The 25,386-nt window shown below is 31.8% G+C and overlaps 1 protein-coding gene across 9 annotated transcripts in view; it reads right to left on the bottom strand.

Moving 5' to 3' along the window:
• Positions 1-25,386, bottom strand: part of LOC127732399 (transient receptor potential cation channel subfamily M member 3-like) — a 208,273-nt gene that overhangs the window by 22,347 nt on the left and 160,540 nt on the right. The window contains exons 1-5 of one of the 9 annotated variants that reach the window (XR_007996233.1): positions 12,167-12,313; positions 9,839-9,891; positions 8,725-8,769; positions 6,871-6,967; positions 2,341-4,428 (exon numbers count right to left, since the gene is read on the bottom strand). The exons of the other annotated variants lie outside the window; for them this stretch is intronic. The gene's annotated coding sequence lies outside the window, so the exon portion shown is untranslated. Of the gene's footprint in view, positions 1-2,340; positions 4,429-6,870; positions 6,968-8,724; positions 8,770-9,838; positions 9,892-12,166; positions 12,314-25,386 lie in introns of those variants that run through there. 9 annotated transcript variants of the gene reach the window in all.

The following is a 25,386-nucleotide window of genomic DNA, read 5'->3' as shown; positions in this document are numbered from 1 at the left end:
TCTGATCAAATCGGTGCTAGGAACCGTCTTTAACTTAAGTGAAGCGATAGTATATTGGAGATTATATCCAAGTAGTATGCACATTTTCCAAAAAATGTTCCCCTCCGCTTTCAACCAGAATTGCCGAGGATGACGAACTTAAAGCAGCAAAGATGAAATATCTTGCCTCTCGGGTGACTATTATCCAAGCGTTTCTTTAAGCGAATTCCTTCGAAAGAAAAAATTGAATAATCGATGACAAGGTTTTGGTGCTTAATATAAAATCATAAGATCCAAAATAAGAGAAATTAAAAATATTTTTTTACCAGGAAATCCGGTATCTTTTATTTTGTTTCTTTTTTCTTTGAATTTTTCGATATTCTATCCCACAGATGGGTTTCTGCAGGCGATTGCTATTTTCGCACTTTGAGAAAAAATAAAAACTGTTGCGATTTAAATTCATTATTGGCGAAAGATTTTGCGAATGAATAATAACCGTTTGACTACGTCTATATTGTTAATTGTTTTCAGGTTTTTCTGACTTTTCCCCTGATCAGACGATACTGGGATTTCACCTTGAACTTGTCGCGCGTTACGATTGTGAAAGAAAATCAATGATCAGCTGATTGCACTTTTTAGCTATCGGCAACAATGGACTATTTAATAAAAAAAGGGTGTTGATTGTGTATTTAATGAAATTGTGTGGTTAAATGGCGTCATATGTCACCTTAAGGATAGTTTTAAAACTTTGATAGAAATAATTATTTTGAAGTGGGTACTTAGCAATCGTTTAGGGATGCACGTGTTTTATTTGAATCATAGTTTTACATCTCAACTTTTTCTTTAAACGATGGCCCAGAACAGGAAACTGTTTAAATGAAGAAAAATGTTCAAAAGTTAGAAAATCTTTGACCTTATAGTCTTTTTCCTTGAACTTTGATAGAAGTAATTGTTTTGTAGTAGGTACTTCACATTCTTTTTTGCAACGCACGTGTTTGAAGCATAGTTTTACGTCTCAACTTTTTCTTTTAACGATGGTCCGGAAAAGAAATCTGTTGTTATGAAGAAAAATGTTTATAAGACGGAAAGTATCCGATAGACTTATTGAAAATGAACCCAGTGTTCCCAGAAGTCCAAAATGATGATTTTATGATTTATATTGCAATTTCACAGTATCTTTAAAAAAAGTAAATGTTTGTAAAAGAGGGACGAAAGATACCAGAGGGACAGTCAAACTCATAGATCGAAAACAAACTGACAACGCCATGGCCAAAAAGAAAAAGACAAACAGACAAATAATAGTACAGATGACACAACATAGAAAACCTAAGACTAAGCAACACGAACCCCACCAAAAACTGGGGGTGATCTCAGGTGCTCCGGAAGGGTAATTGTTGAGTGTTTATTTGTTACAACGTAGACAGATTAAACAAAAGATATGTAGAATCAGAGATTGTATAACATGTCTCCGCTAGAATTATAATAGATTAGACAACAATGCTGTAAACTGATTTTTTGTGTAACAAAGAAGAAAAAAATTTAAACGATAAAATATGTTTATGAAAGTGGCGAAAAATATATTATTTTGGCGAAAGAGGTGGACAAACTGAAAATTGAATCAGATGAAACCCTGCCAAACAATGTAATAAAATACCATTATATATTTGATATGAGCTTCTTATCTTAAGGCAGTGTACTTGGTGGTAATGTTGACATCATATTAAATAATATTGTATCTAATATTAGAGAAATCGAAAATAATTTCAAGAACTCCGGGTTTTTCATGAATTTTTAGATCTTTATTCCAAAAAAGCTGTAAAATACCATTATATTTTTATCTGACTTAATATATCAAGACACAGTACTTGGTGGTTACATTGAAGTTTCACTTAATAAGCAAATTTTTAGATGCAATATCAGAGAAAATGTAAAAAAATACAGAAATCTGTTGTCTTTAATAATTCTTTTAATTTGTTTCCTCGAAATGCACGTGTATTGATTTGAATAGGTTATCTTCATGTGTTTTTGTATCAAAGATATCACATATACTAGTTAATAAAGTACTCTTTTATAAGAGTGTTATTTTCATTCTCGAAGAAGGTGACTACATCCCCCCCTTACCCCCCCCCCCCCAAAAAAAAAAAAAAAAACCCCAAAAAAACCGGAAAGGTCAACCAATATGACTAAGGAACATGTAGTTCCCTGTGCACCTGTACACTTAGTGTGGTTGGAGACATTTAAACACTAATAGATGACTCCCTACAAAACATTTTAAAATCATTGCCTTTGATTCACATGACATTGTTTTTTTTTCAATTTGTAATTTGTTCTAATAATTTAGAAAGCTTTGCATATACTTACTTGCAAAAGATATGACTTCTTCCATTAGTTTCAATCTGTCATCTACTTCTCGATTAGCAAATATGAGACACGTCAACGGTTTATGTAACTTTCGTTTATCAAAAATACCAAACTCCAACTTGAAGTCCATATAACTTGACAAAACCAAACGCTCGACTATATTAAACAACGGAACGACAGGAAAACAACAGTCATATTCCTGCCTTGAAACAAGCATTTTCGGATGAAAATAGTGGGTTTAACCTGGTTTAGTAGCTAGCTAAACCTTCCACTTTATCAACAAAATTGGATTAGCAACCCAAACAGACATAATTTGTTATCGTGACAACAAACGGGATCCAGCAGCCAAGTCACGTATTCCTATATATATATAAGTTTTAGGATTTGTGCAACGATATTGATAAAAGATAAAGATATAAAAAAGATGGAATGAAATCGTATTGACAGATATTTCGGACCAACAAATAGCCTTCATCAGTGTCAGTCCCTTCTCAAAATGTGATATAACAATGAGTTCTGTGTGTGTTAATAAAGCTCACACATTCATACAGGTGATCTTGTACTATGTCAAATTAAGTAGACGTGAACGGGTATCTTTGACATTACTGGATGTGTATTTTGTTAACCTACAATGTTTTACCATTAAGAACTTATGGGTCTAAAACGTGCGTGAAGAATTTCAACGAATCGTTTATGCTATATGAATTTGTTGCATTAGTTTAAAATGATTTTAAGTTTTTATCATGTTATCTAGTTGGTGAATTTTTATTTGTAAATAAGTATTTTCGCTTTAAACTAAAGTTTTAGTAAATTGAAGGACTTCATGTCTGATTAAAAACAATTATATATATATATATATTATAATATTTGAAATAGCTCTTGCCGCGATATAGCCGTTTTGTGCTGATGAGGCGTAAAGCAATCACCAATCAATCAATCAATTTAACCAGACAGACTCTACAAGAACATGGTATATTGAACTAAGTTTTTGGTTTTATAGCAATAAAATTTTTATTTCATGTTTTTCATTTCATATTTTACGTAACGATGATTTTGTGAATTTTTCGTTCATTTTCTATGTTACATTTTCATTTTAAAACTATAAATTCATGACCCGCGGAACGGATGGTGCTCATCTTTGCTTCATTGTCTTCTCTGTAAGGTTGTACTTTGTGTCATATTACTTTTATTTATATTGTCTTACATATACCGCGTCGGCCTTTTTTACATGATTTGATGACAAAATGGGCAGGTTAAATTTACACTGTGTATAATTTTTGCTGAATGAGAAATACATGCGAAAAAATAACTATATCGTATTGATAAAGATGTAAACAACATAAACTTGTGTAACTGACAGGAAATCGAATACAAATAAATATGACTAATACAAACAAAAATACACGTAATTCAGAGAACTTTTATGGAACATAAATTATGTACATTGGAGCATGCTAAAACTTGAAGGTTTTGATCATTACAGATATACAAAAATCCATGTAAATGTGAATTATTTTCATTTTATTTTTACATTACATGCAAAATGTTCGGATTATGACACAAATCAATAGATTAACATTCTCCATTTCCATTCTCATTCCCCATTTCCATTCTCAATTTTATTTAACATGTCACTGATTGCTGCGTTGTCAAAAGGTGTGGCATGTATGATTAATCAATATAATTATTATGAAAACAGAGATCTTTATTAAGTATGCCCATTCTTGGGATCCGTCAAACAACACAAAAGACTCGGTAATTTACAGTATAATGTATGAAACTTTCGAACAACGATAAATCTTTCAATTTGCAGTGAAATTTACGCGGGGTCAAATTTTCGCGTTTTTTAGTAGCTGCGAATAAAGCGAAAATTAATCACACGCGAAAAAACCCGATATACGGTACATCCAGTTGTCATTTTTATTCTCAGGACTATCATTTAAGATTACCAACAGACTTTAAAGTTTTATTTTAATCAAATGCAGGATTTATAACATTCGTTTTCGGTGAACATTATTAAGAAACAACAAAACCTCTACCTTTTTCTGTCTCCATCTCCGAACTCAACTATACACATACCACAATCGCCTAGAAATATAAAGATTAATCAACTGAAACACGTGTATATTATGTAAATATTCTTGAGGACTCTTTGTAGGTGGTAAAGTGAATCCAAACAGTTAAGAGAATGACTTCAATGTACTTTATAATATTTCATTATAAAAAATAACAAAAACAAATTACAACTAGTATGAATAGCTTGAATGTTCATAAAAAGTAAAATAACAAAAATACCGAACTCCAATAAAATTTCAAAACGGAAAGTCCCTTATCAAATGGCAAAATCAAAAGCTCAAACACATCAAACGAATGGAAAACAACTGATATATTCCTGAATTAGTACAGGCATTTCCTTGTGTAGAATGGTGGATTAAACCTGGTAATATTGCTAGCTAAACCTCTTACTTGTATGACAGTCGCATAGAACTCAATGGTATTGACAACAAAATGTGTGAGCAAAACAACCAGGCAAAATAGGTAAACATGTCAAAAATTGGGGTACAGCAGTCAATATTGTGGTCTAATCGCAATCGCTATAAAAAAAACAACTCTGTCAACAAAGAAAAACAAAATGGACTATAGATACTCTATAGACAAAGTACATAAGCAAAAATGAAAGACAAGAATACAAATATGACCATACCACAATAATACAATGTAGGGATGTATAAATACTGAGCCACGCCAAAAGGATATTACCAAAAATGGCCTAACAGTAAAGGTTTAAAATATACAAAGACACATAAAAAGAACAATGTTACACGTAATTGAGACGATAAACAACGTCAGTAACTAGAATCTACACTTCAAGACCATCATATTATTTGTGAAGGTGAAAAGGAATATTTATCAACAAGGTCTTGGTATCTTCCGATGGATTTTTTTTTTTGAAAAAGGACGCGACATTCTTTGACATAAACCTGATTCCTTAATTCTCTGCTCAGCCACTGGTGACGTTTTATAAACTGAGTAGCAGCTGTAAGCTCTTGAATACCGAATGAGTTGGGAAATGTATATTCCATATGCGTTGAAGTTTGTAAATTGCTGTTAAGGTGGGAGAAATTTAAAGTTTCGAAATTGAAATCGTCTCGTTTGTCATAGACTTTCCACAAATATAAGAAGTATGTAAGTCCAAATATAACAGGCAGTCTACTGTTCCTAGTGTTGTAATTTACTAAGTTTGTACGGAAACTTCAACTTTTGATGATAATTAAAAATTGCAAATGTTTCTTCGGTATTGTAATTATATAAACTGTCCACAGTGGCTTTCATCCTAATCTTGAATTATAAATATCCTTTCATATTTTTTATAATCCATTTTGAATTTTCGTAAAATGCAGTTTGGTTTGCTTATATACTACAATACATTTGCCCAATCAATTATGCTTTATTTACAATTGGAAATGTTCCTCTAGAACATATATCATTGTCAAGTTACTCTTTTTAAATAAAACTTTGTAAAGAATTACACTGTTTGAACCCTTCAGTACAAATAAGTCAAAGACTTTTGTAATGTATCAAATCACTTTGTCCAATCTCTTGGACAATTAACAAAGCACATTATATTCAATTTTTTAATATAATACCGATTTAAAAGAGAGGCGAAAGATGACAAAAAAACATTCAAACTCACAAGTTGAAAATAAACCGAACACGTCATGGCTAAAAAAAGAAAAAGCCACACAGACAAAGAACAGTACACAAATCACAACTTAGAAAACTAAAAACTGAGCAACACAAACCCCACCAAAAACTGGGGGTGATCTCATGTGATCCGGAATTGTAAGCAGATCCTGCTCCACATGTGGCACCCTTCGTGTTGCTAATGTCAATACAAAACAAGTGATACGTCTAATTCGGTATGTCATATTCGGGGAAAAGGGGCCGAGATTGTAGTTACGACAATTGGAACATATCTGTAGGGCAGTCTTGGTTTAAAAGCTTCCTTGTGAGCAGCAACCCTCTACCAAGGAAATCATGATAGGAAATACAACCCTGGAATATCGTATCAACTGGGAGATATATACTCCGTATGCAGGTGTTGCTGGAATGTTGCGGCATAAAATTGGAAAGTTCACAATTGGGAAGCTGAAATCATCTCTTGTGTCGCAGAAAATCCCGCTGACGGAAGGACAAGAACTTGCAAGCGCAATCTTAATATATTGTTGCTGTTTATTTTCATATGCTAGTAGTGTAATATAACCATGTATAGCTATTGTCTTCTCAGCTCAACTGAAAAATCTCATGTAAAAGTGAAAAACATTTTCATCATGTAAGGTCAATAAAAAAGATGAAATGCCGAGATGTATCATTGCCATGTCACTTTATAGAATCTACTGTGTTTCAGAATAGTCGGACAAAGAAAGATGTCAATCTAAATGGTTGAAAGCTCAGAGAAATAGAGCAAGTATATAATTGCAATTCAAACCCACCATATATTTATAATATATATATAAGTATTTCCAATACCTTCAAAATACTGTCTTTTTAAATCTGTAATTTTGTAACCATAGAAGGTTTTACAATGTAACATCCTCCCACCAACACTTGTATGGCCTTGAATTTCCTGTTTAAAATATATAAGCTTAAACATTACAACATAAGGCTATTAAAACAATATAAATACTTATTTTTTTATCAGAGACATTCAGAAGGGTCAACAATCTCCATAGTTTATGAGAACATATTATTAAAAAGGTCAAGGTTGTATCTGTATCTACTGAATTCTGTTGATAAAAATTTTCTACAAATGATAAAAATTCAAATGGGCAACGTTGTGTTGTATTTATTTATTACAGCACATCTAAGGACACACTTCTATCTGTTACCAAATTAGGAGTATTCTCCTTTACTGAATTTCTCTCTGAATTGTAAATCCAACTTATTTTAAATTTAAGCTTAAAAGTACGAACAAGGGTCACAATATACTAGTATAACGTTTGTTATGGCTTTTGTGTAACACCAAAGTTACAACATAAAATTACACCAAAAGTTAAGCAATAATTGAATTTATTGAAAAAAATTTGGTCTTGATTATATTTTGTTGAGAGAATTTCTACATCATATATGACAAGAAATTAAAAGAAGTTTTTTCAATATAAAGTTGGTAAAACCAATCAATGAATGTCTTTGTACACTTGGTTTATTTATAAGTTGAAGGTTTTAAATACCAAGTCCTCTTATATATTGTAATTTTATGGTTTATTTTTTAGTGATTGTGCTAATGATTAGTTAAATAAGTCCTATCCAACTGATTGTAACAGGTTGTTATTATGTTGTGCAATTACAACGGTCTTGCAGGTAAGTAAGAGTGGAGCCCTCACACACAATTTACACTCGGCTAAACAATGCATGTGCCTGACCTAGGAGACTGTTAATCTGTGGTTGACGTCCTATCTATTTTCTGTCCCATGATACTGTTATTATGCGGTTAACGTCCTATTTATGTGTCTGTCTTAAGATATTGTTATTTTATGGTTGACGTGTGTAGCTGTATGCAATCTTCTATTTTGTTTATACCTTTTGTATTAATGAACCATATTTTTCTTTTGAATTGTTTTATTCCGTCATATCTTTAATTCAGGCAGCAAAAATGATTTAACAAATACTATTTAACAACACGTTATTCTACTATGTTAATACTATTAGCTCATGGACTGACGCAGCCAAAGAAACATAACAATACAATGCTCAGGTCTATACATGAATGAATAGTTTGGTAATGTGGTTCATCTATGAGTTCAGTTGTCCATTTGTAGTCAGTCCTGTACTAAATAAAAATTAAAGAGATGTGGTATGATTGCAAAAGAGACTACTCTCCACCAGGGATTAAAACACAAAGAAGCTAACAATTATAGATCATCGTAAGGCCTTCAACAATGAGCAAGACCCATACAGCCTTGTAAGCTATAAAAAGCACTGAAATGACAAATATAAAACAAATCAAACGAGAAATCTAATGGCCTGATAACCGATTAGAATAGTCAATCCGTCAGACGCTAGATAGAAATAAGTGGTAAAGTCATTCCGTCAGACGATAGAAAAAAATGAATACCAGGAATGGTTCTTTCATTGCTGAAAGTCAATCCGTCAGACGATAGAAAAAAATGAATACCAGGAATGGTTCTTTCATTGCTGAAAGTCAATCCGTCAGACGATAGAATAAATGATGGCCAGGAATGGTTGAAATGTTTTAAAGTATTTAGTATTACCCAGGTTGGGAAAAAAGTACCTGAACATCATTTGTATTTAAATTGACTAAATAACTATTGTTTTATTTAAAGTTTTGATATTTCAAAGATATTTAGGGCGGGATGTACTTACCAAGTTCTTTGTTTTCCGACGACCCTCATCTTCAGATTCCGATTCCTGGAAAAGACATACATGCATCTCTATCAAGACGGTGCGTGAAAACTTTGGAAATAAATGATATGAAATAACCCCATATCTATTGATCATCTGTAATATCTTTAACGGTACAAATCTTATTGCACCAGATGTGCATTTTGAAAAATAATGTCCCTTTGGTGAGGTTTGAGCCAAAAATATTTGGTAATCGAAAATCTGTTACGAACGTTTAAGAGATAACTTGATGCAGTTTAATGAAATAGTTTATTTTAAGGCAAACAGTAGACAATATAGTTTTACTTCAAAGAAATTCCCGATAGAGATGGTTTTTCTTTACTTATATTAAAAGGATATCTCTCTCGTGTTAACATTAAACAATATAGTAAAGTTTCTATTAAATATTGCAAATCTATTTTGGTTTAAAAAAAAAAGAAGGAGATAAATCACAAAACCCCTACAAATGAACTTTAAAGCTATATGTTTTAAGACTTATCATTATATTAGTATGCAGAAGTTTGGTCACTTGTTCAATAATTTTTCGCTCAATTTGTTTATTTAAAGAACTATTTTTTTTAATTATAATAACGATATCATTTCTGTTTTTCTAAGAGACAAATCAATGTTGAATGTTAAATGTCACGTGGTGCGTCACTAAATTGTACAGATAAACATGTGATTACTAAGGAAAGAGGCGTTATTTTTATTGTGCATTTATTTGTATATTTTAAGATAATGACAACATGTTAGGTCGTCGCTATGGAACTGAGTGTGCATATTATTATAGAGGACTTGACATCAACCATGTTTTTTTTGTAGGACTCGTGTTACTCAATCGTTACATTTGTATGCGGTGGTTGTCTTTTCGCCATAGTTAAAGTCGTATGTTTGTCTTCTGCATGTTAGTTTTAATGTCCCTTTAGTATCGTCTGCTTCTCTGTTTAAACTACCATAAATATGAAGTATTCAGTTGTTGGACCAGCACGTACTTTTATACATTTTATTTCTGCTGTAACATTTAACTCGTTATTGGCTTCCTTGGAGTTTACAATAAAACATAAAAAAATGAATTTGAATAAAATGTTCACCATACCGATTTGGTAATCCAGTCTGTATCCGTCGAACCAGGCATTAATTTTATAACTTCTGAAACAAATCAAACCAAGACCTTAAAATGTTGTTTTTCATTTTAGCCATGCGATGTTTTCTCTTCGACTTATACGAATTTTGACTGACACTTTGTTTCTCCCGATTTTTTCTTTTATTCATAATTGTGCCTTCTAAAAGATTTAAGCTATTATCACATTGACAAACTCACTTGCCTCTTAAACATATCGTTATGTTTAATGGATTATGTTCGAACATAGTTTGGTTTACAATCATGAGCCTTTAAAAATAGTTTTGCCAAAATGTATCTGTTTCGATGTTATTTTAACAATGTATGATGTCAATAGCTATAGGTTGTTAAATATATCTTATACGTTGGTTAACTAAATTATCACAAAAGAAAAACAAGTAGGCATAAAAAAAACAAGAAGTAATATAACAAAAATAACATAAATAACGAACTCCAAGGGAAATTCAAATCGAAAAGTCCCTTATCAAATGGCAAAATCAAAACAGCAAACACATCAAACAAATGGAAAACAACTGTCGTATTCCTGACTTGGTACAGGCATTTCGTAATGTCGAAAATTTTGGTTTAAACCTGGTTTATAGCTAGTCAAACCTCTCACTGACTGTCATATAAAATTCCATTATATTGACAACAATGTGTGTACAAAACAAACAGACATAATAGGTAAAAATGTCAACAATAGGGGTACAGCAGTCAACATTGTGTTATATAATCTTAATCAATATAAAAACAAACAAAAATGTCAACAAAGAAAAACATGGCATATAGACAAAGCACATAAGCAAAAATGAAAGATTAGAAATACAAAAAGGGCTACAGCACAACAACAAACGAACAAAAGAACAAACCAATTACAGAATAGAAACACATAAGAATGTTACTCTACGGAAGAAAATTAAAAGAAAAACAACAATAGATTGAATACATAGTTATCGATTGATACAGTGTAGCCTTTGAAAAATATTACATATTTTGATATATAAAAAATTGAAATGTATAGAAATTTACACCAACATTTTGTATAAATATTGTTTTTTTCTTCTTTCCCTCCATATATCAAATTTTTTTAACATTATGGACAAAATAAGATTATTTTTTTTACTAAATAACCGATTAGTTACTTTAGATATTTCGGAAAACGTTATTTCGAAAATATGTCGTTTTTCTTTTGTATTTTTGTGCGCACCATTGGTGGTAATGCCTTATTTTAAACACTCGTCGGTAAATTCAATATTTAAGTAACTTACAATGAAGAAATATTAACTATTATTTCAATGATTGATCCACTTTAATTGCATTTTTTTAATATTTCATTCCGAAGACTGGTTGAGCAGCCATACACCGTATATAAGCGAAGGTCTTATATTAGAATAGAGAATGGAAACGCGGAATGTGTCAAAAAGACAACAACCCGACCAAGTAGCATAAAACAGTCCAGGGCCCCCAATGGGTCATCAACGTAGCGCGAAAATTCCCAACCCGAGGGCGGGCTTCAGCTGATCCCTAAATTAACTTACTTATGTAATGGTCGACGTTTTTATATTTCTGAAAGTTAACAAGTGCGCATTAAAGTAATGTCCGAACAAAAATTAATAATACCTGCCATCGTTGTTGTTATGACTCAATGTAATCGTTGGATTAATTTACAATTAACAATTAACATCAACATCAACATCATTGCATATGACGTCCATTTGATGTATACTGATATATATATATATATATGTTATCTGGCATATATATGTTGTCTTAAACATATATGTTGTCTTGGATATGTATGTTGTCTTGGATACAAATATTTCATGGATATATATGTTGTCTTGGATATACATGTTGTCTAGGATATATATGTTGTCTAGGATGTATGATTTTATTAGTTTTTGGCTATGAACTAGCTTTCAGTAACTGAATACTCTTAGATTGGTACTTTGTTTCTTTATAAAAATATTAAAATGAGGGAAGTATAACCGCAAATCCAATAAGAAACTAATCAGAAAATAATGAAGTAGACGTTAGTAAGGGAATATAAGGATATGAGGTATGATTGCCAATGAGACAACTATCTACAGGAGTTCAAATGAAGTTGATGTAAGCAATTGTAGGCAATCATACGGCCCTCTACACAAAGTGTTTTTTTTTAGTTTTTTTAAACTGTGTATCGATATGAGTCAGGTCTTTTATAAAAGATATTTTTTAGGGGGGCGGGGCTTTTATTATTTTATCGATAGTTGCTTTATTGACATATATCCCATTAACTTTTATTTCAGTTTATATACAACTTACCAGCCATCACGCTGAAACTTCTAAGTCCAATTTTGCTTCAACCAGATGTTATGATGATGCAGACCACAAATATGATAGTTATTGTTAAATCTCATATGAAAAGATACATGTATAAAATTAAGAATGCATGACAATTAAAACTACCAATTGTGAATCTTAATATTCAATACGATTAGTACAATCTCAACAAATTAAAGCATATTTCGTAATAAGTAATAAAAAAAAGCATTCTATACACATTTGATCATGCGTCCGTATATTTAAACATGCATTGGGATAGTAAACAGGATATGCGAAAAAGGTAAAATAACAAAATTCACGAACTCCATGGCAAACTTCAAACGGAAATGACAAATATAAAAGCTCAAACACATCAAACGAATTAAAAACAATTGTTATATTCCTGACTTGGTACTACCATTTCCTTATGTAGAAAATGGTGGATTAAACCTGTTTTTATAGCTAGCTAAACCTCTCATGTTCATGCAAGTCGCATAGAATTCCACTATCTTGACAACAATATGTATCACTATAAGAACAAATAACTAGTTCCACAAAGAAAAACAGAATGGCATATGAACATTCTACAGATCAAGTACATAAGGAAAAATGAAAGATAAGACTACAAACCAAAGCACAATAACACAATGTGGCGGGATGTATAAATACCGAGCCATGTCAAAAGTATATTACCAAACCTTAACTTCACAGTAACGTTTAATAATATACAATGGCAAATAAAAAGAACACTATAACACGTAATGAAGATGATAGTACCGAGAATCCATACTTTAAGACCATCATGTATCATTTGTAAAGTTAATATATATTTATCAACTAGGTCTTGGTATCTTTCAATGACCTGTTTCAGAAAAAAAGCGAGACATTCTTGGACATAATCCTGGTTCATCAACTTTTATTTAGTCTGAGTAGCAGCCGCAAGCTGCTGAATACCGAATGAGTTGGGAAATGTATATCCCATATGCAGGTGATGTTGGCATATTGCTGTTAAGGTGGGGGAAATTTATAATTTCAAATTTAAAATCGTCTTGTTTGTCATATATTCTGGTACTGACATGACCGCTAATGTCAAATTCAAAGTATAAGTCTAAACATGAGGCGGAGGAAGCCGTGTCTGTTGTTTATTTAATTTCTAGTTCTGAAGGAAATATTAATGGAACCCAATCAGAAAAGTTTTGATTGTTAATGGGAAGAAAATCATCAATATATCTTAACGTGAAATTAAATGACCTGTTATTAACAAGGTTTTTTTTCAGGGTATGCAATACAGGATAATTTTATATATAAAGGTTTAATTGAAGCATCTATATCAGAATTTTGGAACAACTTAAAATATGATTTATCTGAATAGTACATGGTAAAAATAAAAGGTTATGTCTACCTGTCATATCGATGAGTAAAGGTAATGATTCATCATACAAAACTCGATATATTAAATTAACTATTATGACTTTGATGACACTTTCTGATCATTCTTTATTAAAATGTTAATGTACACGGTGTTTATAGTGTTCATAAGAAAACTGTCACATGCGTTACTCTGTCCCATAGACTTGCACTTAGCAAAAGAAAACAAATTTTGTAGAATTATAGCCTCCACATAAAATGTGCGGTCATTAATTGGTGCTGGAGAGTAACTCAACAAGAAAACGATAATATGTACTCGACCAGTATTGTTAACAGACTGTGTTAAAACACGCAATCTTTGATGTCGAGAACATTATTTTTTACCGATGTTCAGATCCTTTCCAACAATATACAAAACAAGCATAAACAAAAAATGAGGAGTGAGACGGGATGCAACGCCAGTGTGAGCGTCTCCTGCTATATATTCATCGCTCGTTATACCAATCCACACCCAGTAAACATGTCAAAATTTGGATTGAAGGATTGTTTGTTGTTCCACGTCCAGTGGCAAAATTTGTTCACGAAATCTTTAAAACACATGGCTCGAACAAAATTTGACTTTTCCTTTTTTATGCGGTTGCTGTATGAACCATACTCTAAAATAAAGCTACCTATATGACAAGTCGTTGTTATATTCATATTTGTTTCTTATCTATACATTATTCTCCTGTTGGAGACCGTATGTTAAAATGCAAGTCGAGTTTTTTATTGTTTTTATTTTATCTAGAAATAAGAAGATGTGATATGAGTGTCGATGAGACAACTCTCCATCCAAGTCACAATGTGTTAAAAGAAAACAATTATAGGTCAAAATACGGCCTTCAACACGGAGCCTCGGCTCACACCGAACAGCAAGCTATAAAGGGCCCCAAAATGACTAGTGTGTTTGAAACAATTCAAACAGGAAAACCAACTGTCTAATCTATATGAAAAACGAGAAACTAGAAACACTTATGAACCACATCAACAAACAACAACCACTGAACAACAAGTTCCTGACTTATCTGTTGTTTTTTGTGTGAAGAATAATTTTTACTCAAAATTTAATGCATAGAACACGCTATACTGCTCCCAGTAGTATTTAGAAAACACTCTGATCGTTTTTTTCCCGTTGGTTGATGTGTCGTACAAATATGCACTGGATCATTTACTATTCTTACTAGATTAACGGGAACAGAACAAAATCAAACGCGAGCACTTGATCGTTATAAAATTTCTTTCCTCTAAGTAAATAAGGAAGATATCCTGAAACACAATTGTTTGAAGACCTTAACTAAACAGTTGTTAGTATCAGGGGTAAATAATCGTGAAACTAAACCAACCAAGGTACAGTTGAAAATTCAAAACCTAATAAAAACTTTTAGTATAATTTAACCCTAAAGCATCACCAAATCCGGATAAAGAATTAGATATTTGGTGGATTGATTGTTGGTTGATTAACGTCCAGTGGAAAATATTGTCTGCATGTTCAGGACAAGAACATATTTACAGTTCATACAATAGGAAGGTCTTGTAATCGAGGCCGACAGGGATGAAGGTCGGGGAAATTTAGACTGCAACGGGACAAAGAGGCTATATTGGATAGGGACATATATTTTGCCTTCTAACAGCCCACATATGACCTATCTAGGATTAATAACAAGGGTTCTCAACGTATACAGAGCATGGCACTTTCTCTACACAAGACATCGGATTTAACGTCCCTATTATGACCGAAAAATATTTCTGAAAACTTTACGACAGAATATTTCGAGAGAAAGCAAATTAGCCAGGAAGAGGTCGCCTCCATTAATTGAAAATATATACATGGGCAACGATCTATTGTTATAAAATATTAAAGCAAAAATGGCAAAGCCAAAATAAAGGTCTTCAAAGCCTTCTCTTCTAGCATGTAGATGCATTTTGACTCAACGGTAGGAAATATTAAATTGCTTTCAGTTGTCTTCTTTAGAAATCTCGTCATAACTCACTCTGTTTGTAAACATGTATATACATCGCATGTATTTATCTATTATAAGATTTATTTTTTTCGGTAATGACAACTTATATTGGTCTCTTTGTTGGTAATGAATTAAACAAATATTAAGAATACAAAAAATCATAAAAAACATCAGATTAGCATTAATGCGTGCAGAAAGTATAATTTCTGAGATCTTTTAATATATACATACAATGAAAGCTTCCATATAATATCCTCAAACTATATAATGAAAAAACATCAAGATATCATGCCATCATCATTAATATGTTTTGCGTATAGGACAGTATGAGGAAATCTACTATATTTACAAATTATTTATTATACATGATAGAAAATAGACGCTATACAAATGTTTCCCTTGAACCAACAACATCTGATTGAATCAACATTGTAAAGTTCTTATTGGTTAATCGTTAATTGTATTCAAACAGTTTTTTTAAATGCAATCTATGTACACAATGTCAATACTTTTTGGGAGTTTTAAATGTTTTGTTGGGATTTTCCTTTCATTAACTATTTAAATCCATAAAATTCATATGTCAATGCACAGGTATAGAAAAATCGTTAGCTTGCATACATTTGTATCTGTACTTTATGTTCAATGCGACCATTTACATGCTTATTTGTTTGTTTTTATAGTGATTAAAATTATAATACAATGTTGACTGCTGTACCCCTATTTTTGACAGTTTTTCCTATTATATCTTTTTGTTTTGTTCACACATCGTTGTCAATATAATGGAATTTTATGCGGCTGTCATACAAGTGAGAGGTTTAGCTAGCTATTAAACCAGGTTTAATCCACCATTTTCTACATAAGAAAATGCCTGTACCAAGTCATATGACAGTTGTCCATTCGTTTGCTGTGTTTGAGCTTTTGATTTTGCCATTTGATTAGGGAATTTCCGTTTTGAATTTTCCTCGGAGTTCAGTATTTTTGTGATTTTACTTTTTTTTGTATAAAATTCGTTTCACTGTACTTTATCAATTTTTTTGTTGATTCAATAGACTTGATGTAGTTCATTATATTGTTTAATTTAAATCAATGCATATTGGGAGAACACCATCTATTTGCATATCATTTGCATATTTCTATTTTGATATGAGATGAAAATGTTGCCTTTATTTCTAATACAAATTCATTTTCGAGTCTATGAGACTGCGCATTTCAGTTTCAACTAAGACGTTATTACAACAAATTACAATACGATAATTCGTTTTAAAAGTAGGTAAATTAATATCACTTTGCTTTTATGTAACCATGGTACACTCGGGCATACTTTGGTTCTGTATTATATATAATTTCCCTTTAACCGCTTTTTATATTCCGGTTTTGAATAGATATTTTTTATCTGACCTACAATAATTCCTCTGATTTATTTTATAATTGTGTTACTCCGCTGATCGAAATAGGTGGGTGTGTTTACTTACAAACACTATACTTGTCCTTGTCACGGCTTTTGTCATTTTGTGTTGATCCTTAGTCTCTTTAAATGCATTCAAAACTTTTTTAGATTATTTATTTAATCTTGTATAAAGACTTGTTTAGTGATGAGACCTATATATTAAACTTAAAATATCTTTTAATTTTTCTTTGAGGTGTAATTATTTCATTGACCATGATTTTAAAGACACAAATGTGTTATACTAACATTTAACCTTTCTTTTAACATGATTCGGAAATTACCTGCACTGATCTGTAAGGTATATTATGTAGAAAAGAAAACACAGGATAAATGCAGGGATGTACCACTATTCATTAAATTGAGTTCATTAAGATCCACACAAAATAGTTATATCCTGAAATATCATCAAAACTAATTTTATATGTTTTAAATTTTGTTTTAACTAAACATGTTCCGTACTATTTGAATATAAGTGGTAGTTATTTAATAATTAAAGTACTAGTTTTCAATATTCATTTGAAAAATATGAAATTGTTTTTCTTTATTAAACGAAAAATAAGCGGCAAATGTGGTTCTTTTGAATGCTATATTTTAAGCATTTCATAATAAAATCTAGCACTTGAACTGTCTAAGATGTATTCTTCAATACAAATATGGATTTGATAAATATCACCTCGCCCATTGGTCAGTACGCCACATGCAGGTAACGTTTTTTGTTGAACGAGAATGCTACTTCAATGTTATTGGATTAATGTAGGCGTATCAGAGAGTTGCAACGGATAGTTGTGTCAGATATACCTACATTTTTCGCATGACTGACTGATTAAGGTAGACATATTAAGTGATTGGTTAATTGTTGGTTGTTTAACGCCCAATGGCTCTTAATTTTCATACGTTCAGTGGCCAATGTCGTGCATGTTCATGAAGAGAAAAAAAATTAACAATTAATGCAATAACGTGCAGCAACGGTTACCTTTTTTCTGCAATAACGGAAGAACATCAATGGATGACCATATTTCTATGCTCCAGTCGACCTAACAGGAAAGAAATATTCGAATACAATTTAGACTACAGAAGTTTACACAAAACAGTAAAATAGCAAAAATACCGAATCCAAAATGGAAAGTCTTTTATCAATTGGCAAAATCAAAAGCTCAAAAGAATGGAAAACAACTGTCATATTCCTGACTTGGTACAGGCATTTCCCTAATCGAAAATGGTGGATTAAACCTGGTTTTATAGCTAGCCTAACCTCTCACTTGTATGACAGTCAATACGTCAATCTCATAAATCGATATAGAAATTACAAATCAAGGTAACCCCAAAAAATAGAAACAAAAAAAACCAACAAAAACCGAAGGAATCTCATGAACAAAAAAAAAATGAAGGAGCATAGGCGTCTCCTGCCAAGCATGCACCAACCACGATGCGTAAAACAGAAGACACATATATGCTATTTCCTGTTTGTGCTAAACTAACAAAATGCGGTCATTTTAATCGTTTTATTTTAATAGTATCAATTAAAATTTAAAAACTATCATTTGTCTCCTTTTCTCGTTAACGTTATAGTTATAACAAACCCGATTTAATTCAGGTCATACTACATTAGCTTTATTGGAAAAAACTGTTCGGAATTAAGGGTCCTCAATAGTCTTCCACTTCCTACTTCGTTATTTATTTCATTCGAGCGTCACATTTTTATATCGACAGGTAGAAAGGGAAAGCACTGTTCAAAATAAGGTAAATTTACGATGACGAGTTATATTTGTGAAAAGTAATATAAGTCGTACCTAACACAATACACTCATAGGTTATCATGATGAATTTTTTTCTGACTTTTTTTATCTAAAAATATCGAATACAAAAAAAAAAAAATTAGTAAACTAATATTCATATAATGAATGTAATGAATATATACAAATCTGTACGACGTGTGTCAGTTTCAATCTGTTATTCCTTTTCCACTAAGCAATATTTGATCATCTAGAAAAAAGTTTGCATTCTCCTACAAAAATGACTCGTATGCCAACAAGTCCTTCAGTATTGCATAACTATACTTACTTATACTTCGATTTGGATAATATAATGTATTCCATAAATAATATAACGAAAAGTAACATGCATAATGTCTATAAAAAAACCAAACAAATCGTATCCTAACAGTTATTCAACGAAAATATAGTCAAGTAAATAAATATAATTTAAATTCCATATTATTGTGTACAATTAGACGTAAATTTTAAGACTTAAAAACACTACAATTATATGTTATTAAATAAATTCTATACCCCATTATATTGGAAGTCGATAGAATAGAAATACACACGTAGTTAAAACCAATTTTGTAACGTTTAAATAGAATAGAAAGAAAAGAAGATGTTTATTTTGATTTGACTTCAAATTAATCGTTTAAAAAAAGATCGGTGGTGAAGGTTAAAAGTTCATCAAACTACGGGAGACAGCTGTCAAATGCTAGCTGCATCTGAGTACGGTAATGTTTAACATATAGAATAGGATTAAACAGAATTAAAAAAAAGTGAATAGTCAACGAGTTATATTGTTTGAAGAAGTGGAATTACTATATACATATATATTGTCAGTAAAAAAGTATCAAATTCAAAACGTCGATCAGTTTTTAAAAACCCCAAAACAAAATCACTTATGTGCCCTAGAATTAATGCTAATACGCTTATAAAGTAACAAGAACGTTAAATCGACCAGACTAAATATTTACACAGTATGTCACTAAATAAGTTAGCTATATACATGTAATCATTTACTTAACCAGGATTGATTGATTGATTGTTGGTTGGTTAAAGTCCAGTGGCAAATATTTCCTGCATGTTCAGGACGAGAACAAACTAGCAATAAATACAATAGGTAGGTTCTGTAATGAGGCCGTCCGGGATGAAGGTCGGGGAAACTTAGACTGCCACTGGAAAAAAAAAAGGCATATTGGATAAGATATAAATTTTTAGCCTTGCTACAGGCCACCTACGGACCCCAAAAGAGTTGTTGCAAGGGTTCTAAACGTGCAAAGAGTGTGGCACTACCTTTAAGTGAGGTATCGGATTTTACGTCCCAATTTTGACCGGACGGGGCTGCATATTTGTACCTCCCGCACAGCCAAACGGACGCCTCACTTTGGCGAGGGTTTGACTGCCGGCCTGATGAAGACCAATGTTAACCATATTTCTATTCCCCAGTCACCCTTAGGGGTTCTAACCAGGAGGTCAATGTGGTGTTAATTAGAAAAATTACATCAATTATATTTCGGTAAAGACCGACATAAGGCCATGAGGTCATGAGGTTCCTTCAGGACTATTTTGCGTTACCTTGACTTTTAAAATCGGTTAACGAGTTTTTAAACATAGGTGAACTTCTGTCACCTGTATACCAAGGTGATCTTTAAATATTTAAAAGGTAATAGTTTTCCGATTTTAAGAATCATCAATGATAAGTTATAGCACTTGTTGTATATGATAAATCCAAGGACATAACTTCTTTCCAAATAACGATAGTTACGGAATAATCATATTTAAACACTGATCAATGAAAGTGGAATACAGTTTTTGCGATCATGGACAATTCTTTATATTTAGCTTCAATGGTCCATTTAGTATTTACTTTTGGAGAGTGATTGATTGATTGTTGGTTGCTTATCGCCCTATTTTATTCTATATATAACTGTTTTTTATTTTAATGTGTTTAAAGAATAATTAGGGCATTGTATTTGATGATATACACAAATATACTTTCTACAAAGAGAGATGTCTCGCTTTTTGTAATTTTGATAGTAAAATGCAAATGTTGATAATAAATGTAAAATATTTGCAAAAAAAAAAAAAATAAATAAATCTAGAGGCTCTAAAGAGCCTGTGTCGCTCATCTAAGTCCTTGTGCATAATCAACAGTGGACTCTTTCCGACATTGTAGACAAGAATATAATTCAGGAAAACAAAATTTTTTTGTTGATCTTATATTGCTGACCATTTTTACTGTTTAATTTTTCTCTATCTTCTTTATTTTATTATGTTGGGTAAAAAATCCTCATTAAAGGACAATCACTCCTATGAAGAGTGACAGTCTACTAACTTTATAAGCAAAATGTGACTTGTTTGTGGATCTTGCCTTACTGATCATATTTTTTATTAAAATTTCTATTTATCTATTACAATTTTTATCATAGATGCAAAAAATAAAAGGTAAAAATCGTCAATAAAGGGCAATAACTCCTATAAGATGTCGACGGAAATTTACTTTATATTGCCTGAAATGTTGATCTAGCCATGATGATAATTTTTGCTTATTCAAGTTTCTATCTATCTATTTTAATTTTTTAGATATAAGGTAAAAACGCAAAATATTGACAAAAATTGTCATAAAAGGGCAATTACTCTAATAAGGAGTCGTCTGACGATTTCGACTATGCATTCTTATTCGTAGATCTTGTCTTGCTGATCATCCTTGAACTTAAAGTTTATCTCCATCTATTATAGTTTTCAAGATAAAATGCAAAAATGAAAAAAATGAAACAATTTGCCTGTAACGGCAATAACTCCTATAAGATGTCGCCTGACAGTTTTGACGTCATTGAACAATTAGTAGAGCTCAACATTCTGAAAATTTTTGTCCAGGTCAGATTTCCCCTTTTTATAACGGTTTTCAAAATAATAGACAAAACTTGCGTTTTACTCCTATGTTCTATTTTAGCCATGTCGACCATCTTGTTTGGCAAGCGGGGTAATCAGACATATATTTTAAACTAGATGCCCAAATGATTATTGTGTCTAAGTTTGGTTAAATTTGGTCCTGTAGTTTCAGAGAAGATTTTTGTAAAAGTTAACAATCGTCAACAGACTCAAAGTGATGAGAAAAACTCACTTGGCCCTTTGGGCCAGGTAAGCTAAAAAGATAATGTCCATGACGGAAGGTTCAGGGCCAAATAACCTCCATGGAAATGGTAAATGTCAATGCTTGTAAAACAGAATACATGTACCAAAGACCATTGCCTTATCAGAAGTAGTTCCCTTTAATTACTTGTAAAACATGCAAAGGTTTTAAAGTCAATAAATACAATATTGATAGGTATGGGGCAATATAATCTCAATGAAAATAAACTTGCAAATGTTCAAACAACTGCATAATATTGACTTCATATATATCAGTGTTTATCTTAAACTAATCTAATCACAAATTTCACATTTGACATGTCAACTAAGGACACGTTTCAAAGTCAATATGCCATGACAATTGGGGGCTAAATAATATCCATGAAAATGCGATGAGCAAATGCTAATACAATTGTATACAGAATTCCATTTACAAACCACAAGTGGTTCCCAAAAAACTGACCTAATCACAAAATATTACATGTAAACTTCTGAAAAGTTTCAAAATATGTAAACCATGACTAAAAGAAAGGGCTAAATAAAACTCCATGGCAATAAGTTGTGCCGATTATGATACAACTGCATACCGAATATCATAGATCTATCTCTAGCGGTTCATATCGACTGGTCTAACCACACTAATACTAAATTGACGACGCCACTGACGGAAAGTGTACGATAAGTCTCGCATTGTGGCCCCTTTGAAATTAACAAAAGACGACGAGTTTTGACAATAGGTAACTGAAAACTTTGAATCAGGCCAGCAATAAATCAAATTCAAATATTTGTCCTTCGATTAAAAAATTACATATCAAAATCATAGTAGCGAACAATAACCCTAAAACCATTTTATTTTATATTACGATACATATAATTTGGCTTTTAAATAATTGGCTTTTGATAAAAATGCTATAAGCAACCAGTCTACAATTATATCATCCAAAACAATCAACAAGGGGGTCATCGGATTTGATTTTAACTTAGTGCCCATTAAAAAAAGTAAAATATATGCCATTTGCTTCCCATGCCTTTAACATGTTTAAGGAGATGTTATATTTTGCCATTTGATGAAGGACTTTCCGTTTTGAATTTTCCTTGGAGCTAGGTATTTTTGTTATTTTACTTTTTATATCTATAAAGTAGTTAAATTATCAATAAGATTGATTGATTGATTGTTGGTTGCTTAACGTCCAGTGGCAAATATTTCATGCATATTCAGGACGAGAACAAGTTCACAATAAATACAATAGGTAGGTTCTGTAATAGATTAAGGGATTAAGGTCGGAGAAATTTAGACTGCCACGGGAAATGAGGCTACATTGGATAGGGACAGAAATTTAGCCTTGCAACAGGTCACCTACGGACCCCTCAAAGAGTTGTTGCAAGGGTTCTTAACGTGCAAAGAGCGTGGCACTCTCTTTACACGAGGCATCGGATTTTACGTCCCCATTCTGACCGGACGTGGCTGCAAATTTGTACATCCCGCACAGCCAAACGGACGCCCCATTTAGCACGGGTTTTACTGCCGGTCGGAGGAAGACCAATGGTGACCATACTTCTATTCCCCAGTCACCCTTGGGGGATTATCAATAAGAAAGTAGGATACTAACCAAGCCAACAAGTGTGGGAAATTGCTGTAATTGCTTTTGAAAGTTTTTCATTTTTTTATAAAAAATATTCTTCTTAATTAATCAGTTACCAAGAGTCTGCTTTTGCCCCGCTATTGTCGCTATTTATTTTGTCGTCCCAAACATGCATGCAATATTTCCGACTGGACGTTAAGCAAATATCAATCATCAATTAAACTTACATCAATCACAGACATTTTTTGTCAACATGTATTTGATTTTAATAACCATACATTTGTAGCAGGAACAATTCTGCTGGGGATTCGAAGATGCGGATCACAGCTTATACTAGCGTATTGACTGATTGACGATGAATGTCAAATGTAATAACGCTTAAATAATCTAAAGTCAATGAAACAAAAACAGTATATACAAATATATAATTTAATTCTTAAATACAATTTTCATAATATCTAAATCCAATTTAATCGAAATTGAGCAGTACATGGTATTATAGGTATGTGGCAGATGCACTAACCTTCATGTTGAAAAACTCGGCCTTCCTCAAGAAATTTGACAAGGTTAGCTGAATAATATTTATATAAATGTCAAAGTTTCTAACTGTTAGTCATCAACATCTTTACACTTTTAAAAATAAGAAAAAACTATTTCTGAAAATTAATTAATGTCTTTATATTCAAATTATAAATACCATTTAATTGAACCCAATTGTAACGATTAAACATTAAATGACATATTTATCAACCAATATGAAATTTGGAGTTAAAAGGGGAAAAAATACCTATACTTCTACATTCCTCTCCCTAAAACAATCGATAAAATATATATCAAAATAATTTAACCTTTACAGGCTTATCAAACTAAAATATTACGCAACAGATAACCCGCATAAAATGTTAATGTTTATCATAATAAACATTTGGTTACAACAATTAACATGCAAAATGAAAATAAGTAAATTTGTAGAACAAAATTAGGATAAGTGTTTGAAAAAAAAAACCAATGGCCATTGAAACCCCGGTCTTTTTTTTTTTATCAAATGTTCTTTGTTAATTGAATCTTTTTACCTATAACCTGCCTCAATATTAGGCCTATTTATTGTTGCTATTGGTTTTATCATGACATATGTACGGTGGCAGTAGTCATGTTCGTGTTGGCATAAACTAACCATGTTACAATTTTAATTGTCCATCTTGAAATGTTTTGTTAATTGCGAGTCTTTACATAAAACAATATACAATGTTACCTGAAGTTACTATTGTGACAAAGATTTGTTCAATTCCAAAAAAAACAAGGACAAGTTCAAAAACGAAGTAGAAAAGTACATGTGAGTAGTCAATAAAGATATGTTTTTGAACGTCAGTATTATATTTGTATCTTATAGATTTGAATGAATGAACGATGAGTCATACATTAAAAAAGTATTACATTTTGTAAACTCCTCTATTCATCTTCCACATAGCTTAATATCGTGGATAATAAGTTTTATATTTTAAATGATTTCAAATTTACAATAAATCTATTCAGTATACTGTGTTCTTGCATATAATAGTCATGATAATTTAACGCATCACTAGAGGATTAATAACACTGAGATTTTGATGTTTGAAATTGGTATCGTCACATTTGGCATGCTATTGATCCTAGTTTGAAGTTGTTCGTCTGTGTCATTATAAAGAGCAAAAACATGTCGACAGAAAGATTTATATTTCGCTTAGATAAATAAGATGCAAAAAGGCAAACCTACGTTTAAGATTCTTTTTCGTTTTGTCTTTGTATCACAATAATCTGTCCAGAAGTGACTGTGCATTTGTGTTTAGGTCCCTGTACTGACCAATCGTGACTGTGTATTGATGTTTAGGTCAATGCACTGACCCATCGTGACTGTGTATTGATGTTACGGTCCCTTTACTGACCCATCGTG

The sequence above is a fragment of the Mytilus californianus genome, unplaced genomic scaffold (assembly GCF_021869535.1).
Source record: "Mytilus californianus isolate M0D057914Y unplaced genomic scaffold, xbMytCali1.0.p SCAF_24, whole genome shotgun sequence".
NCBI lineage: Eukaryota > Metazoa > Mollusca > Bivalvia > Mytilida > Mytilidae > Mytilus > Mytilus californianus.
The sequence above is the reverse complement of the archived record's forward strand: the minus strand, read 5'-3'. Positions and strand labels throughout refer to the sequence as shown.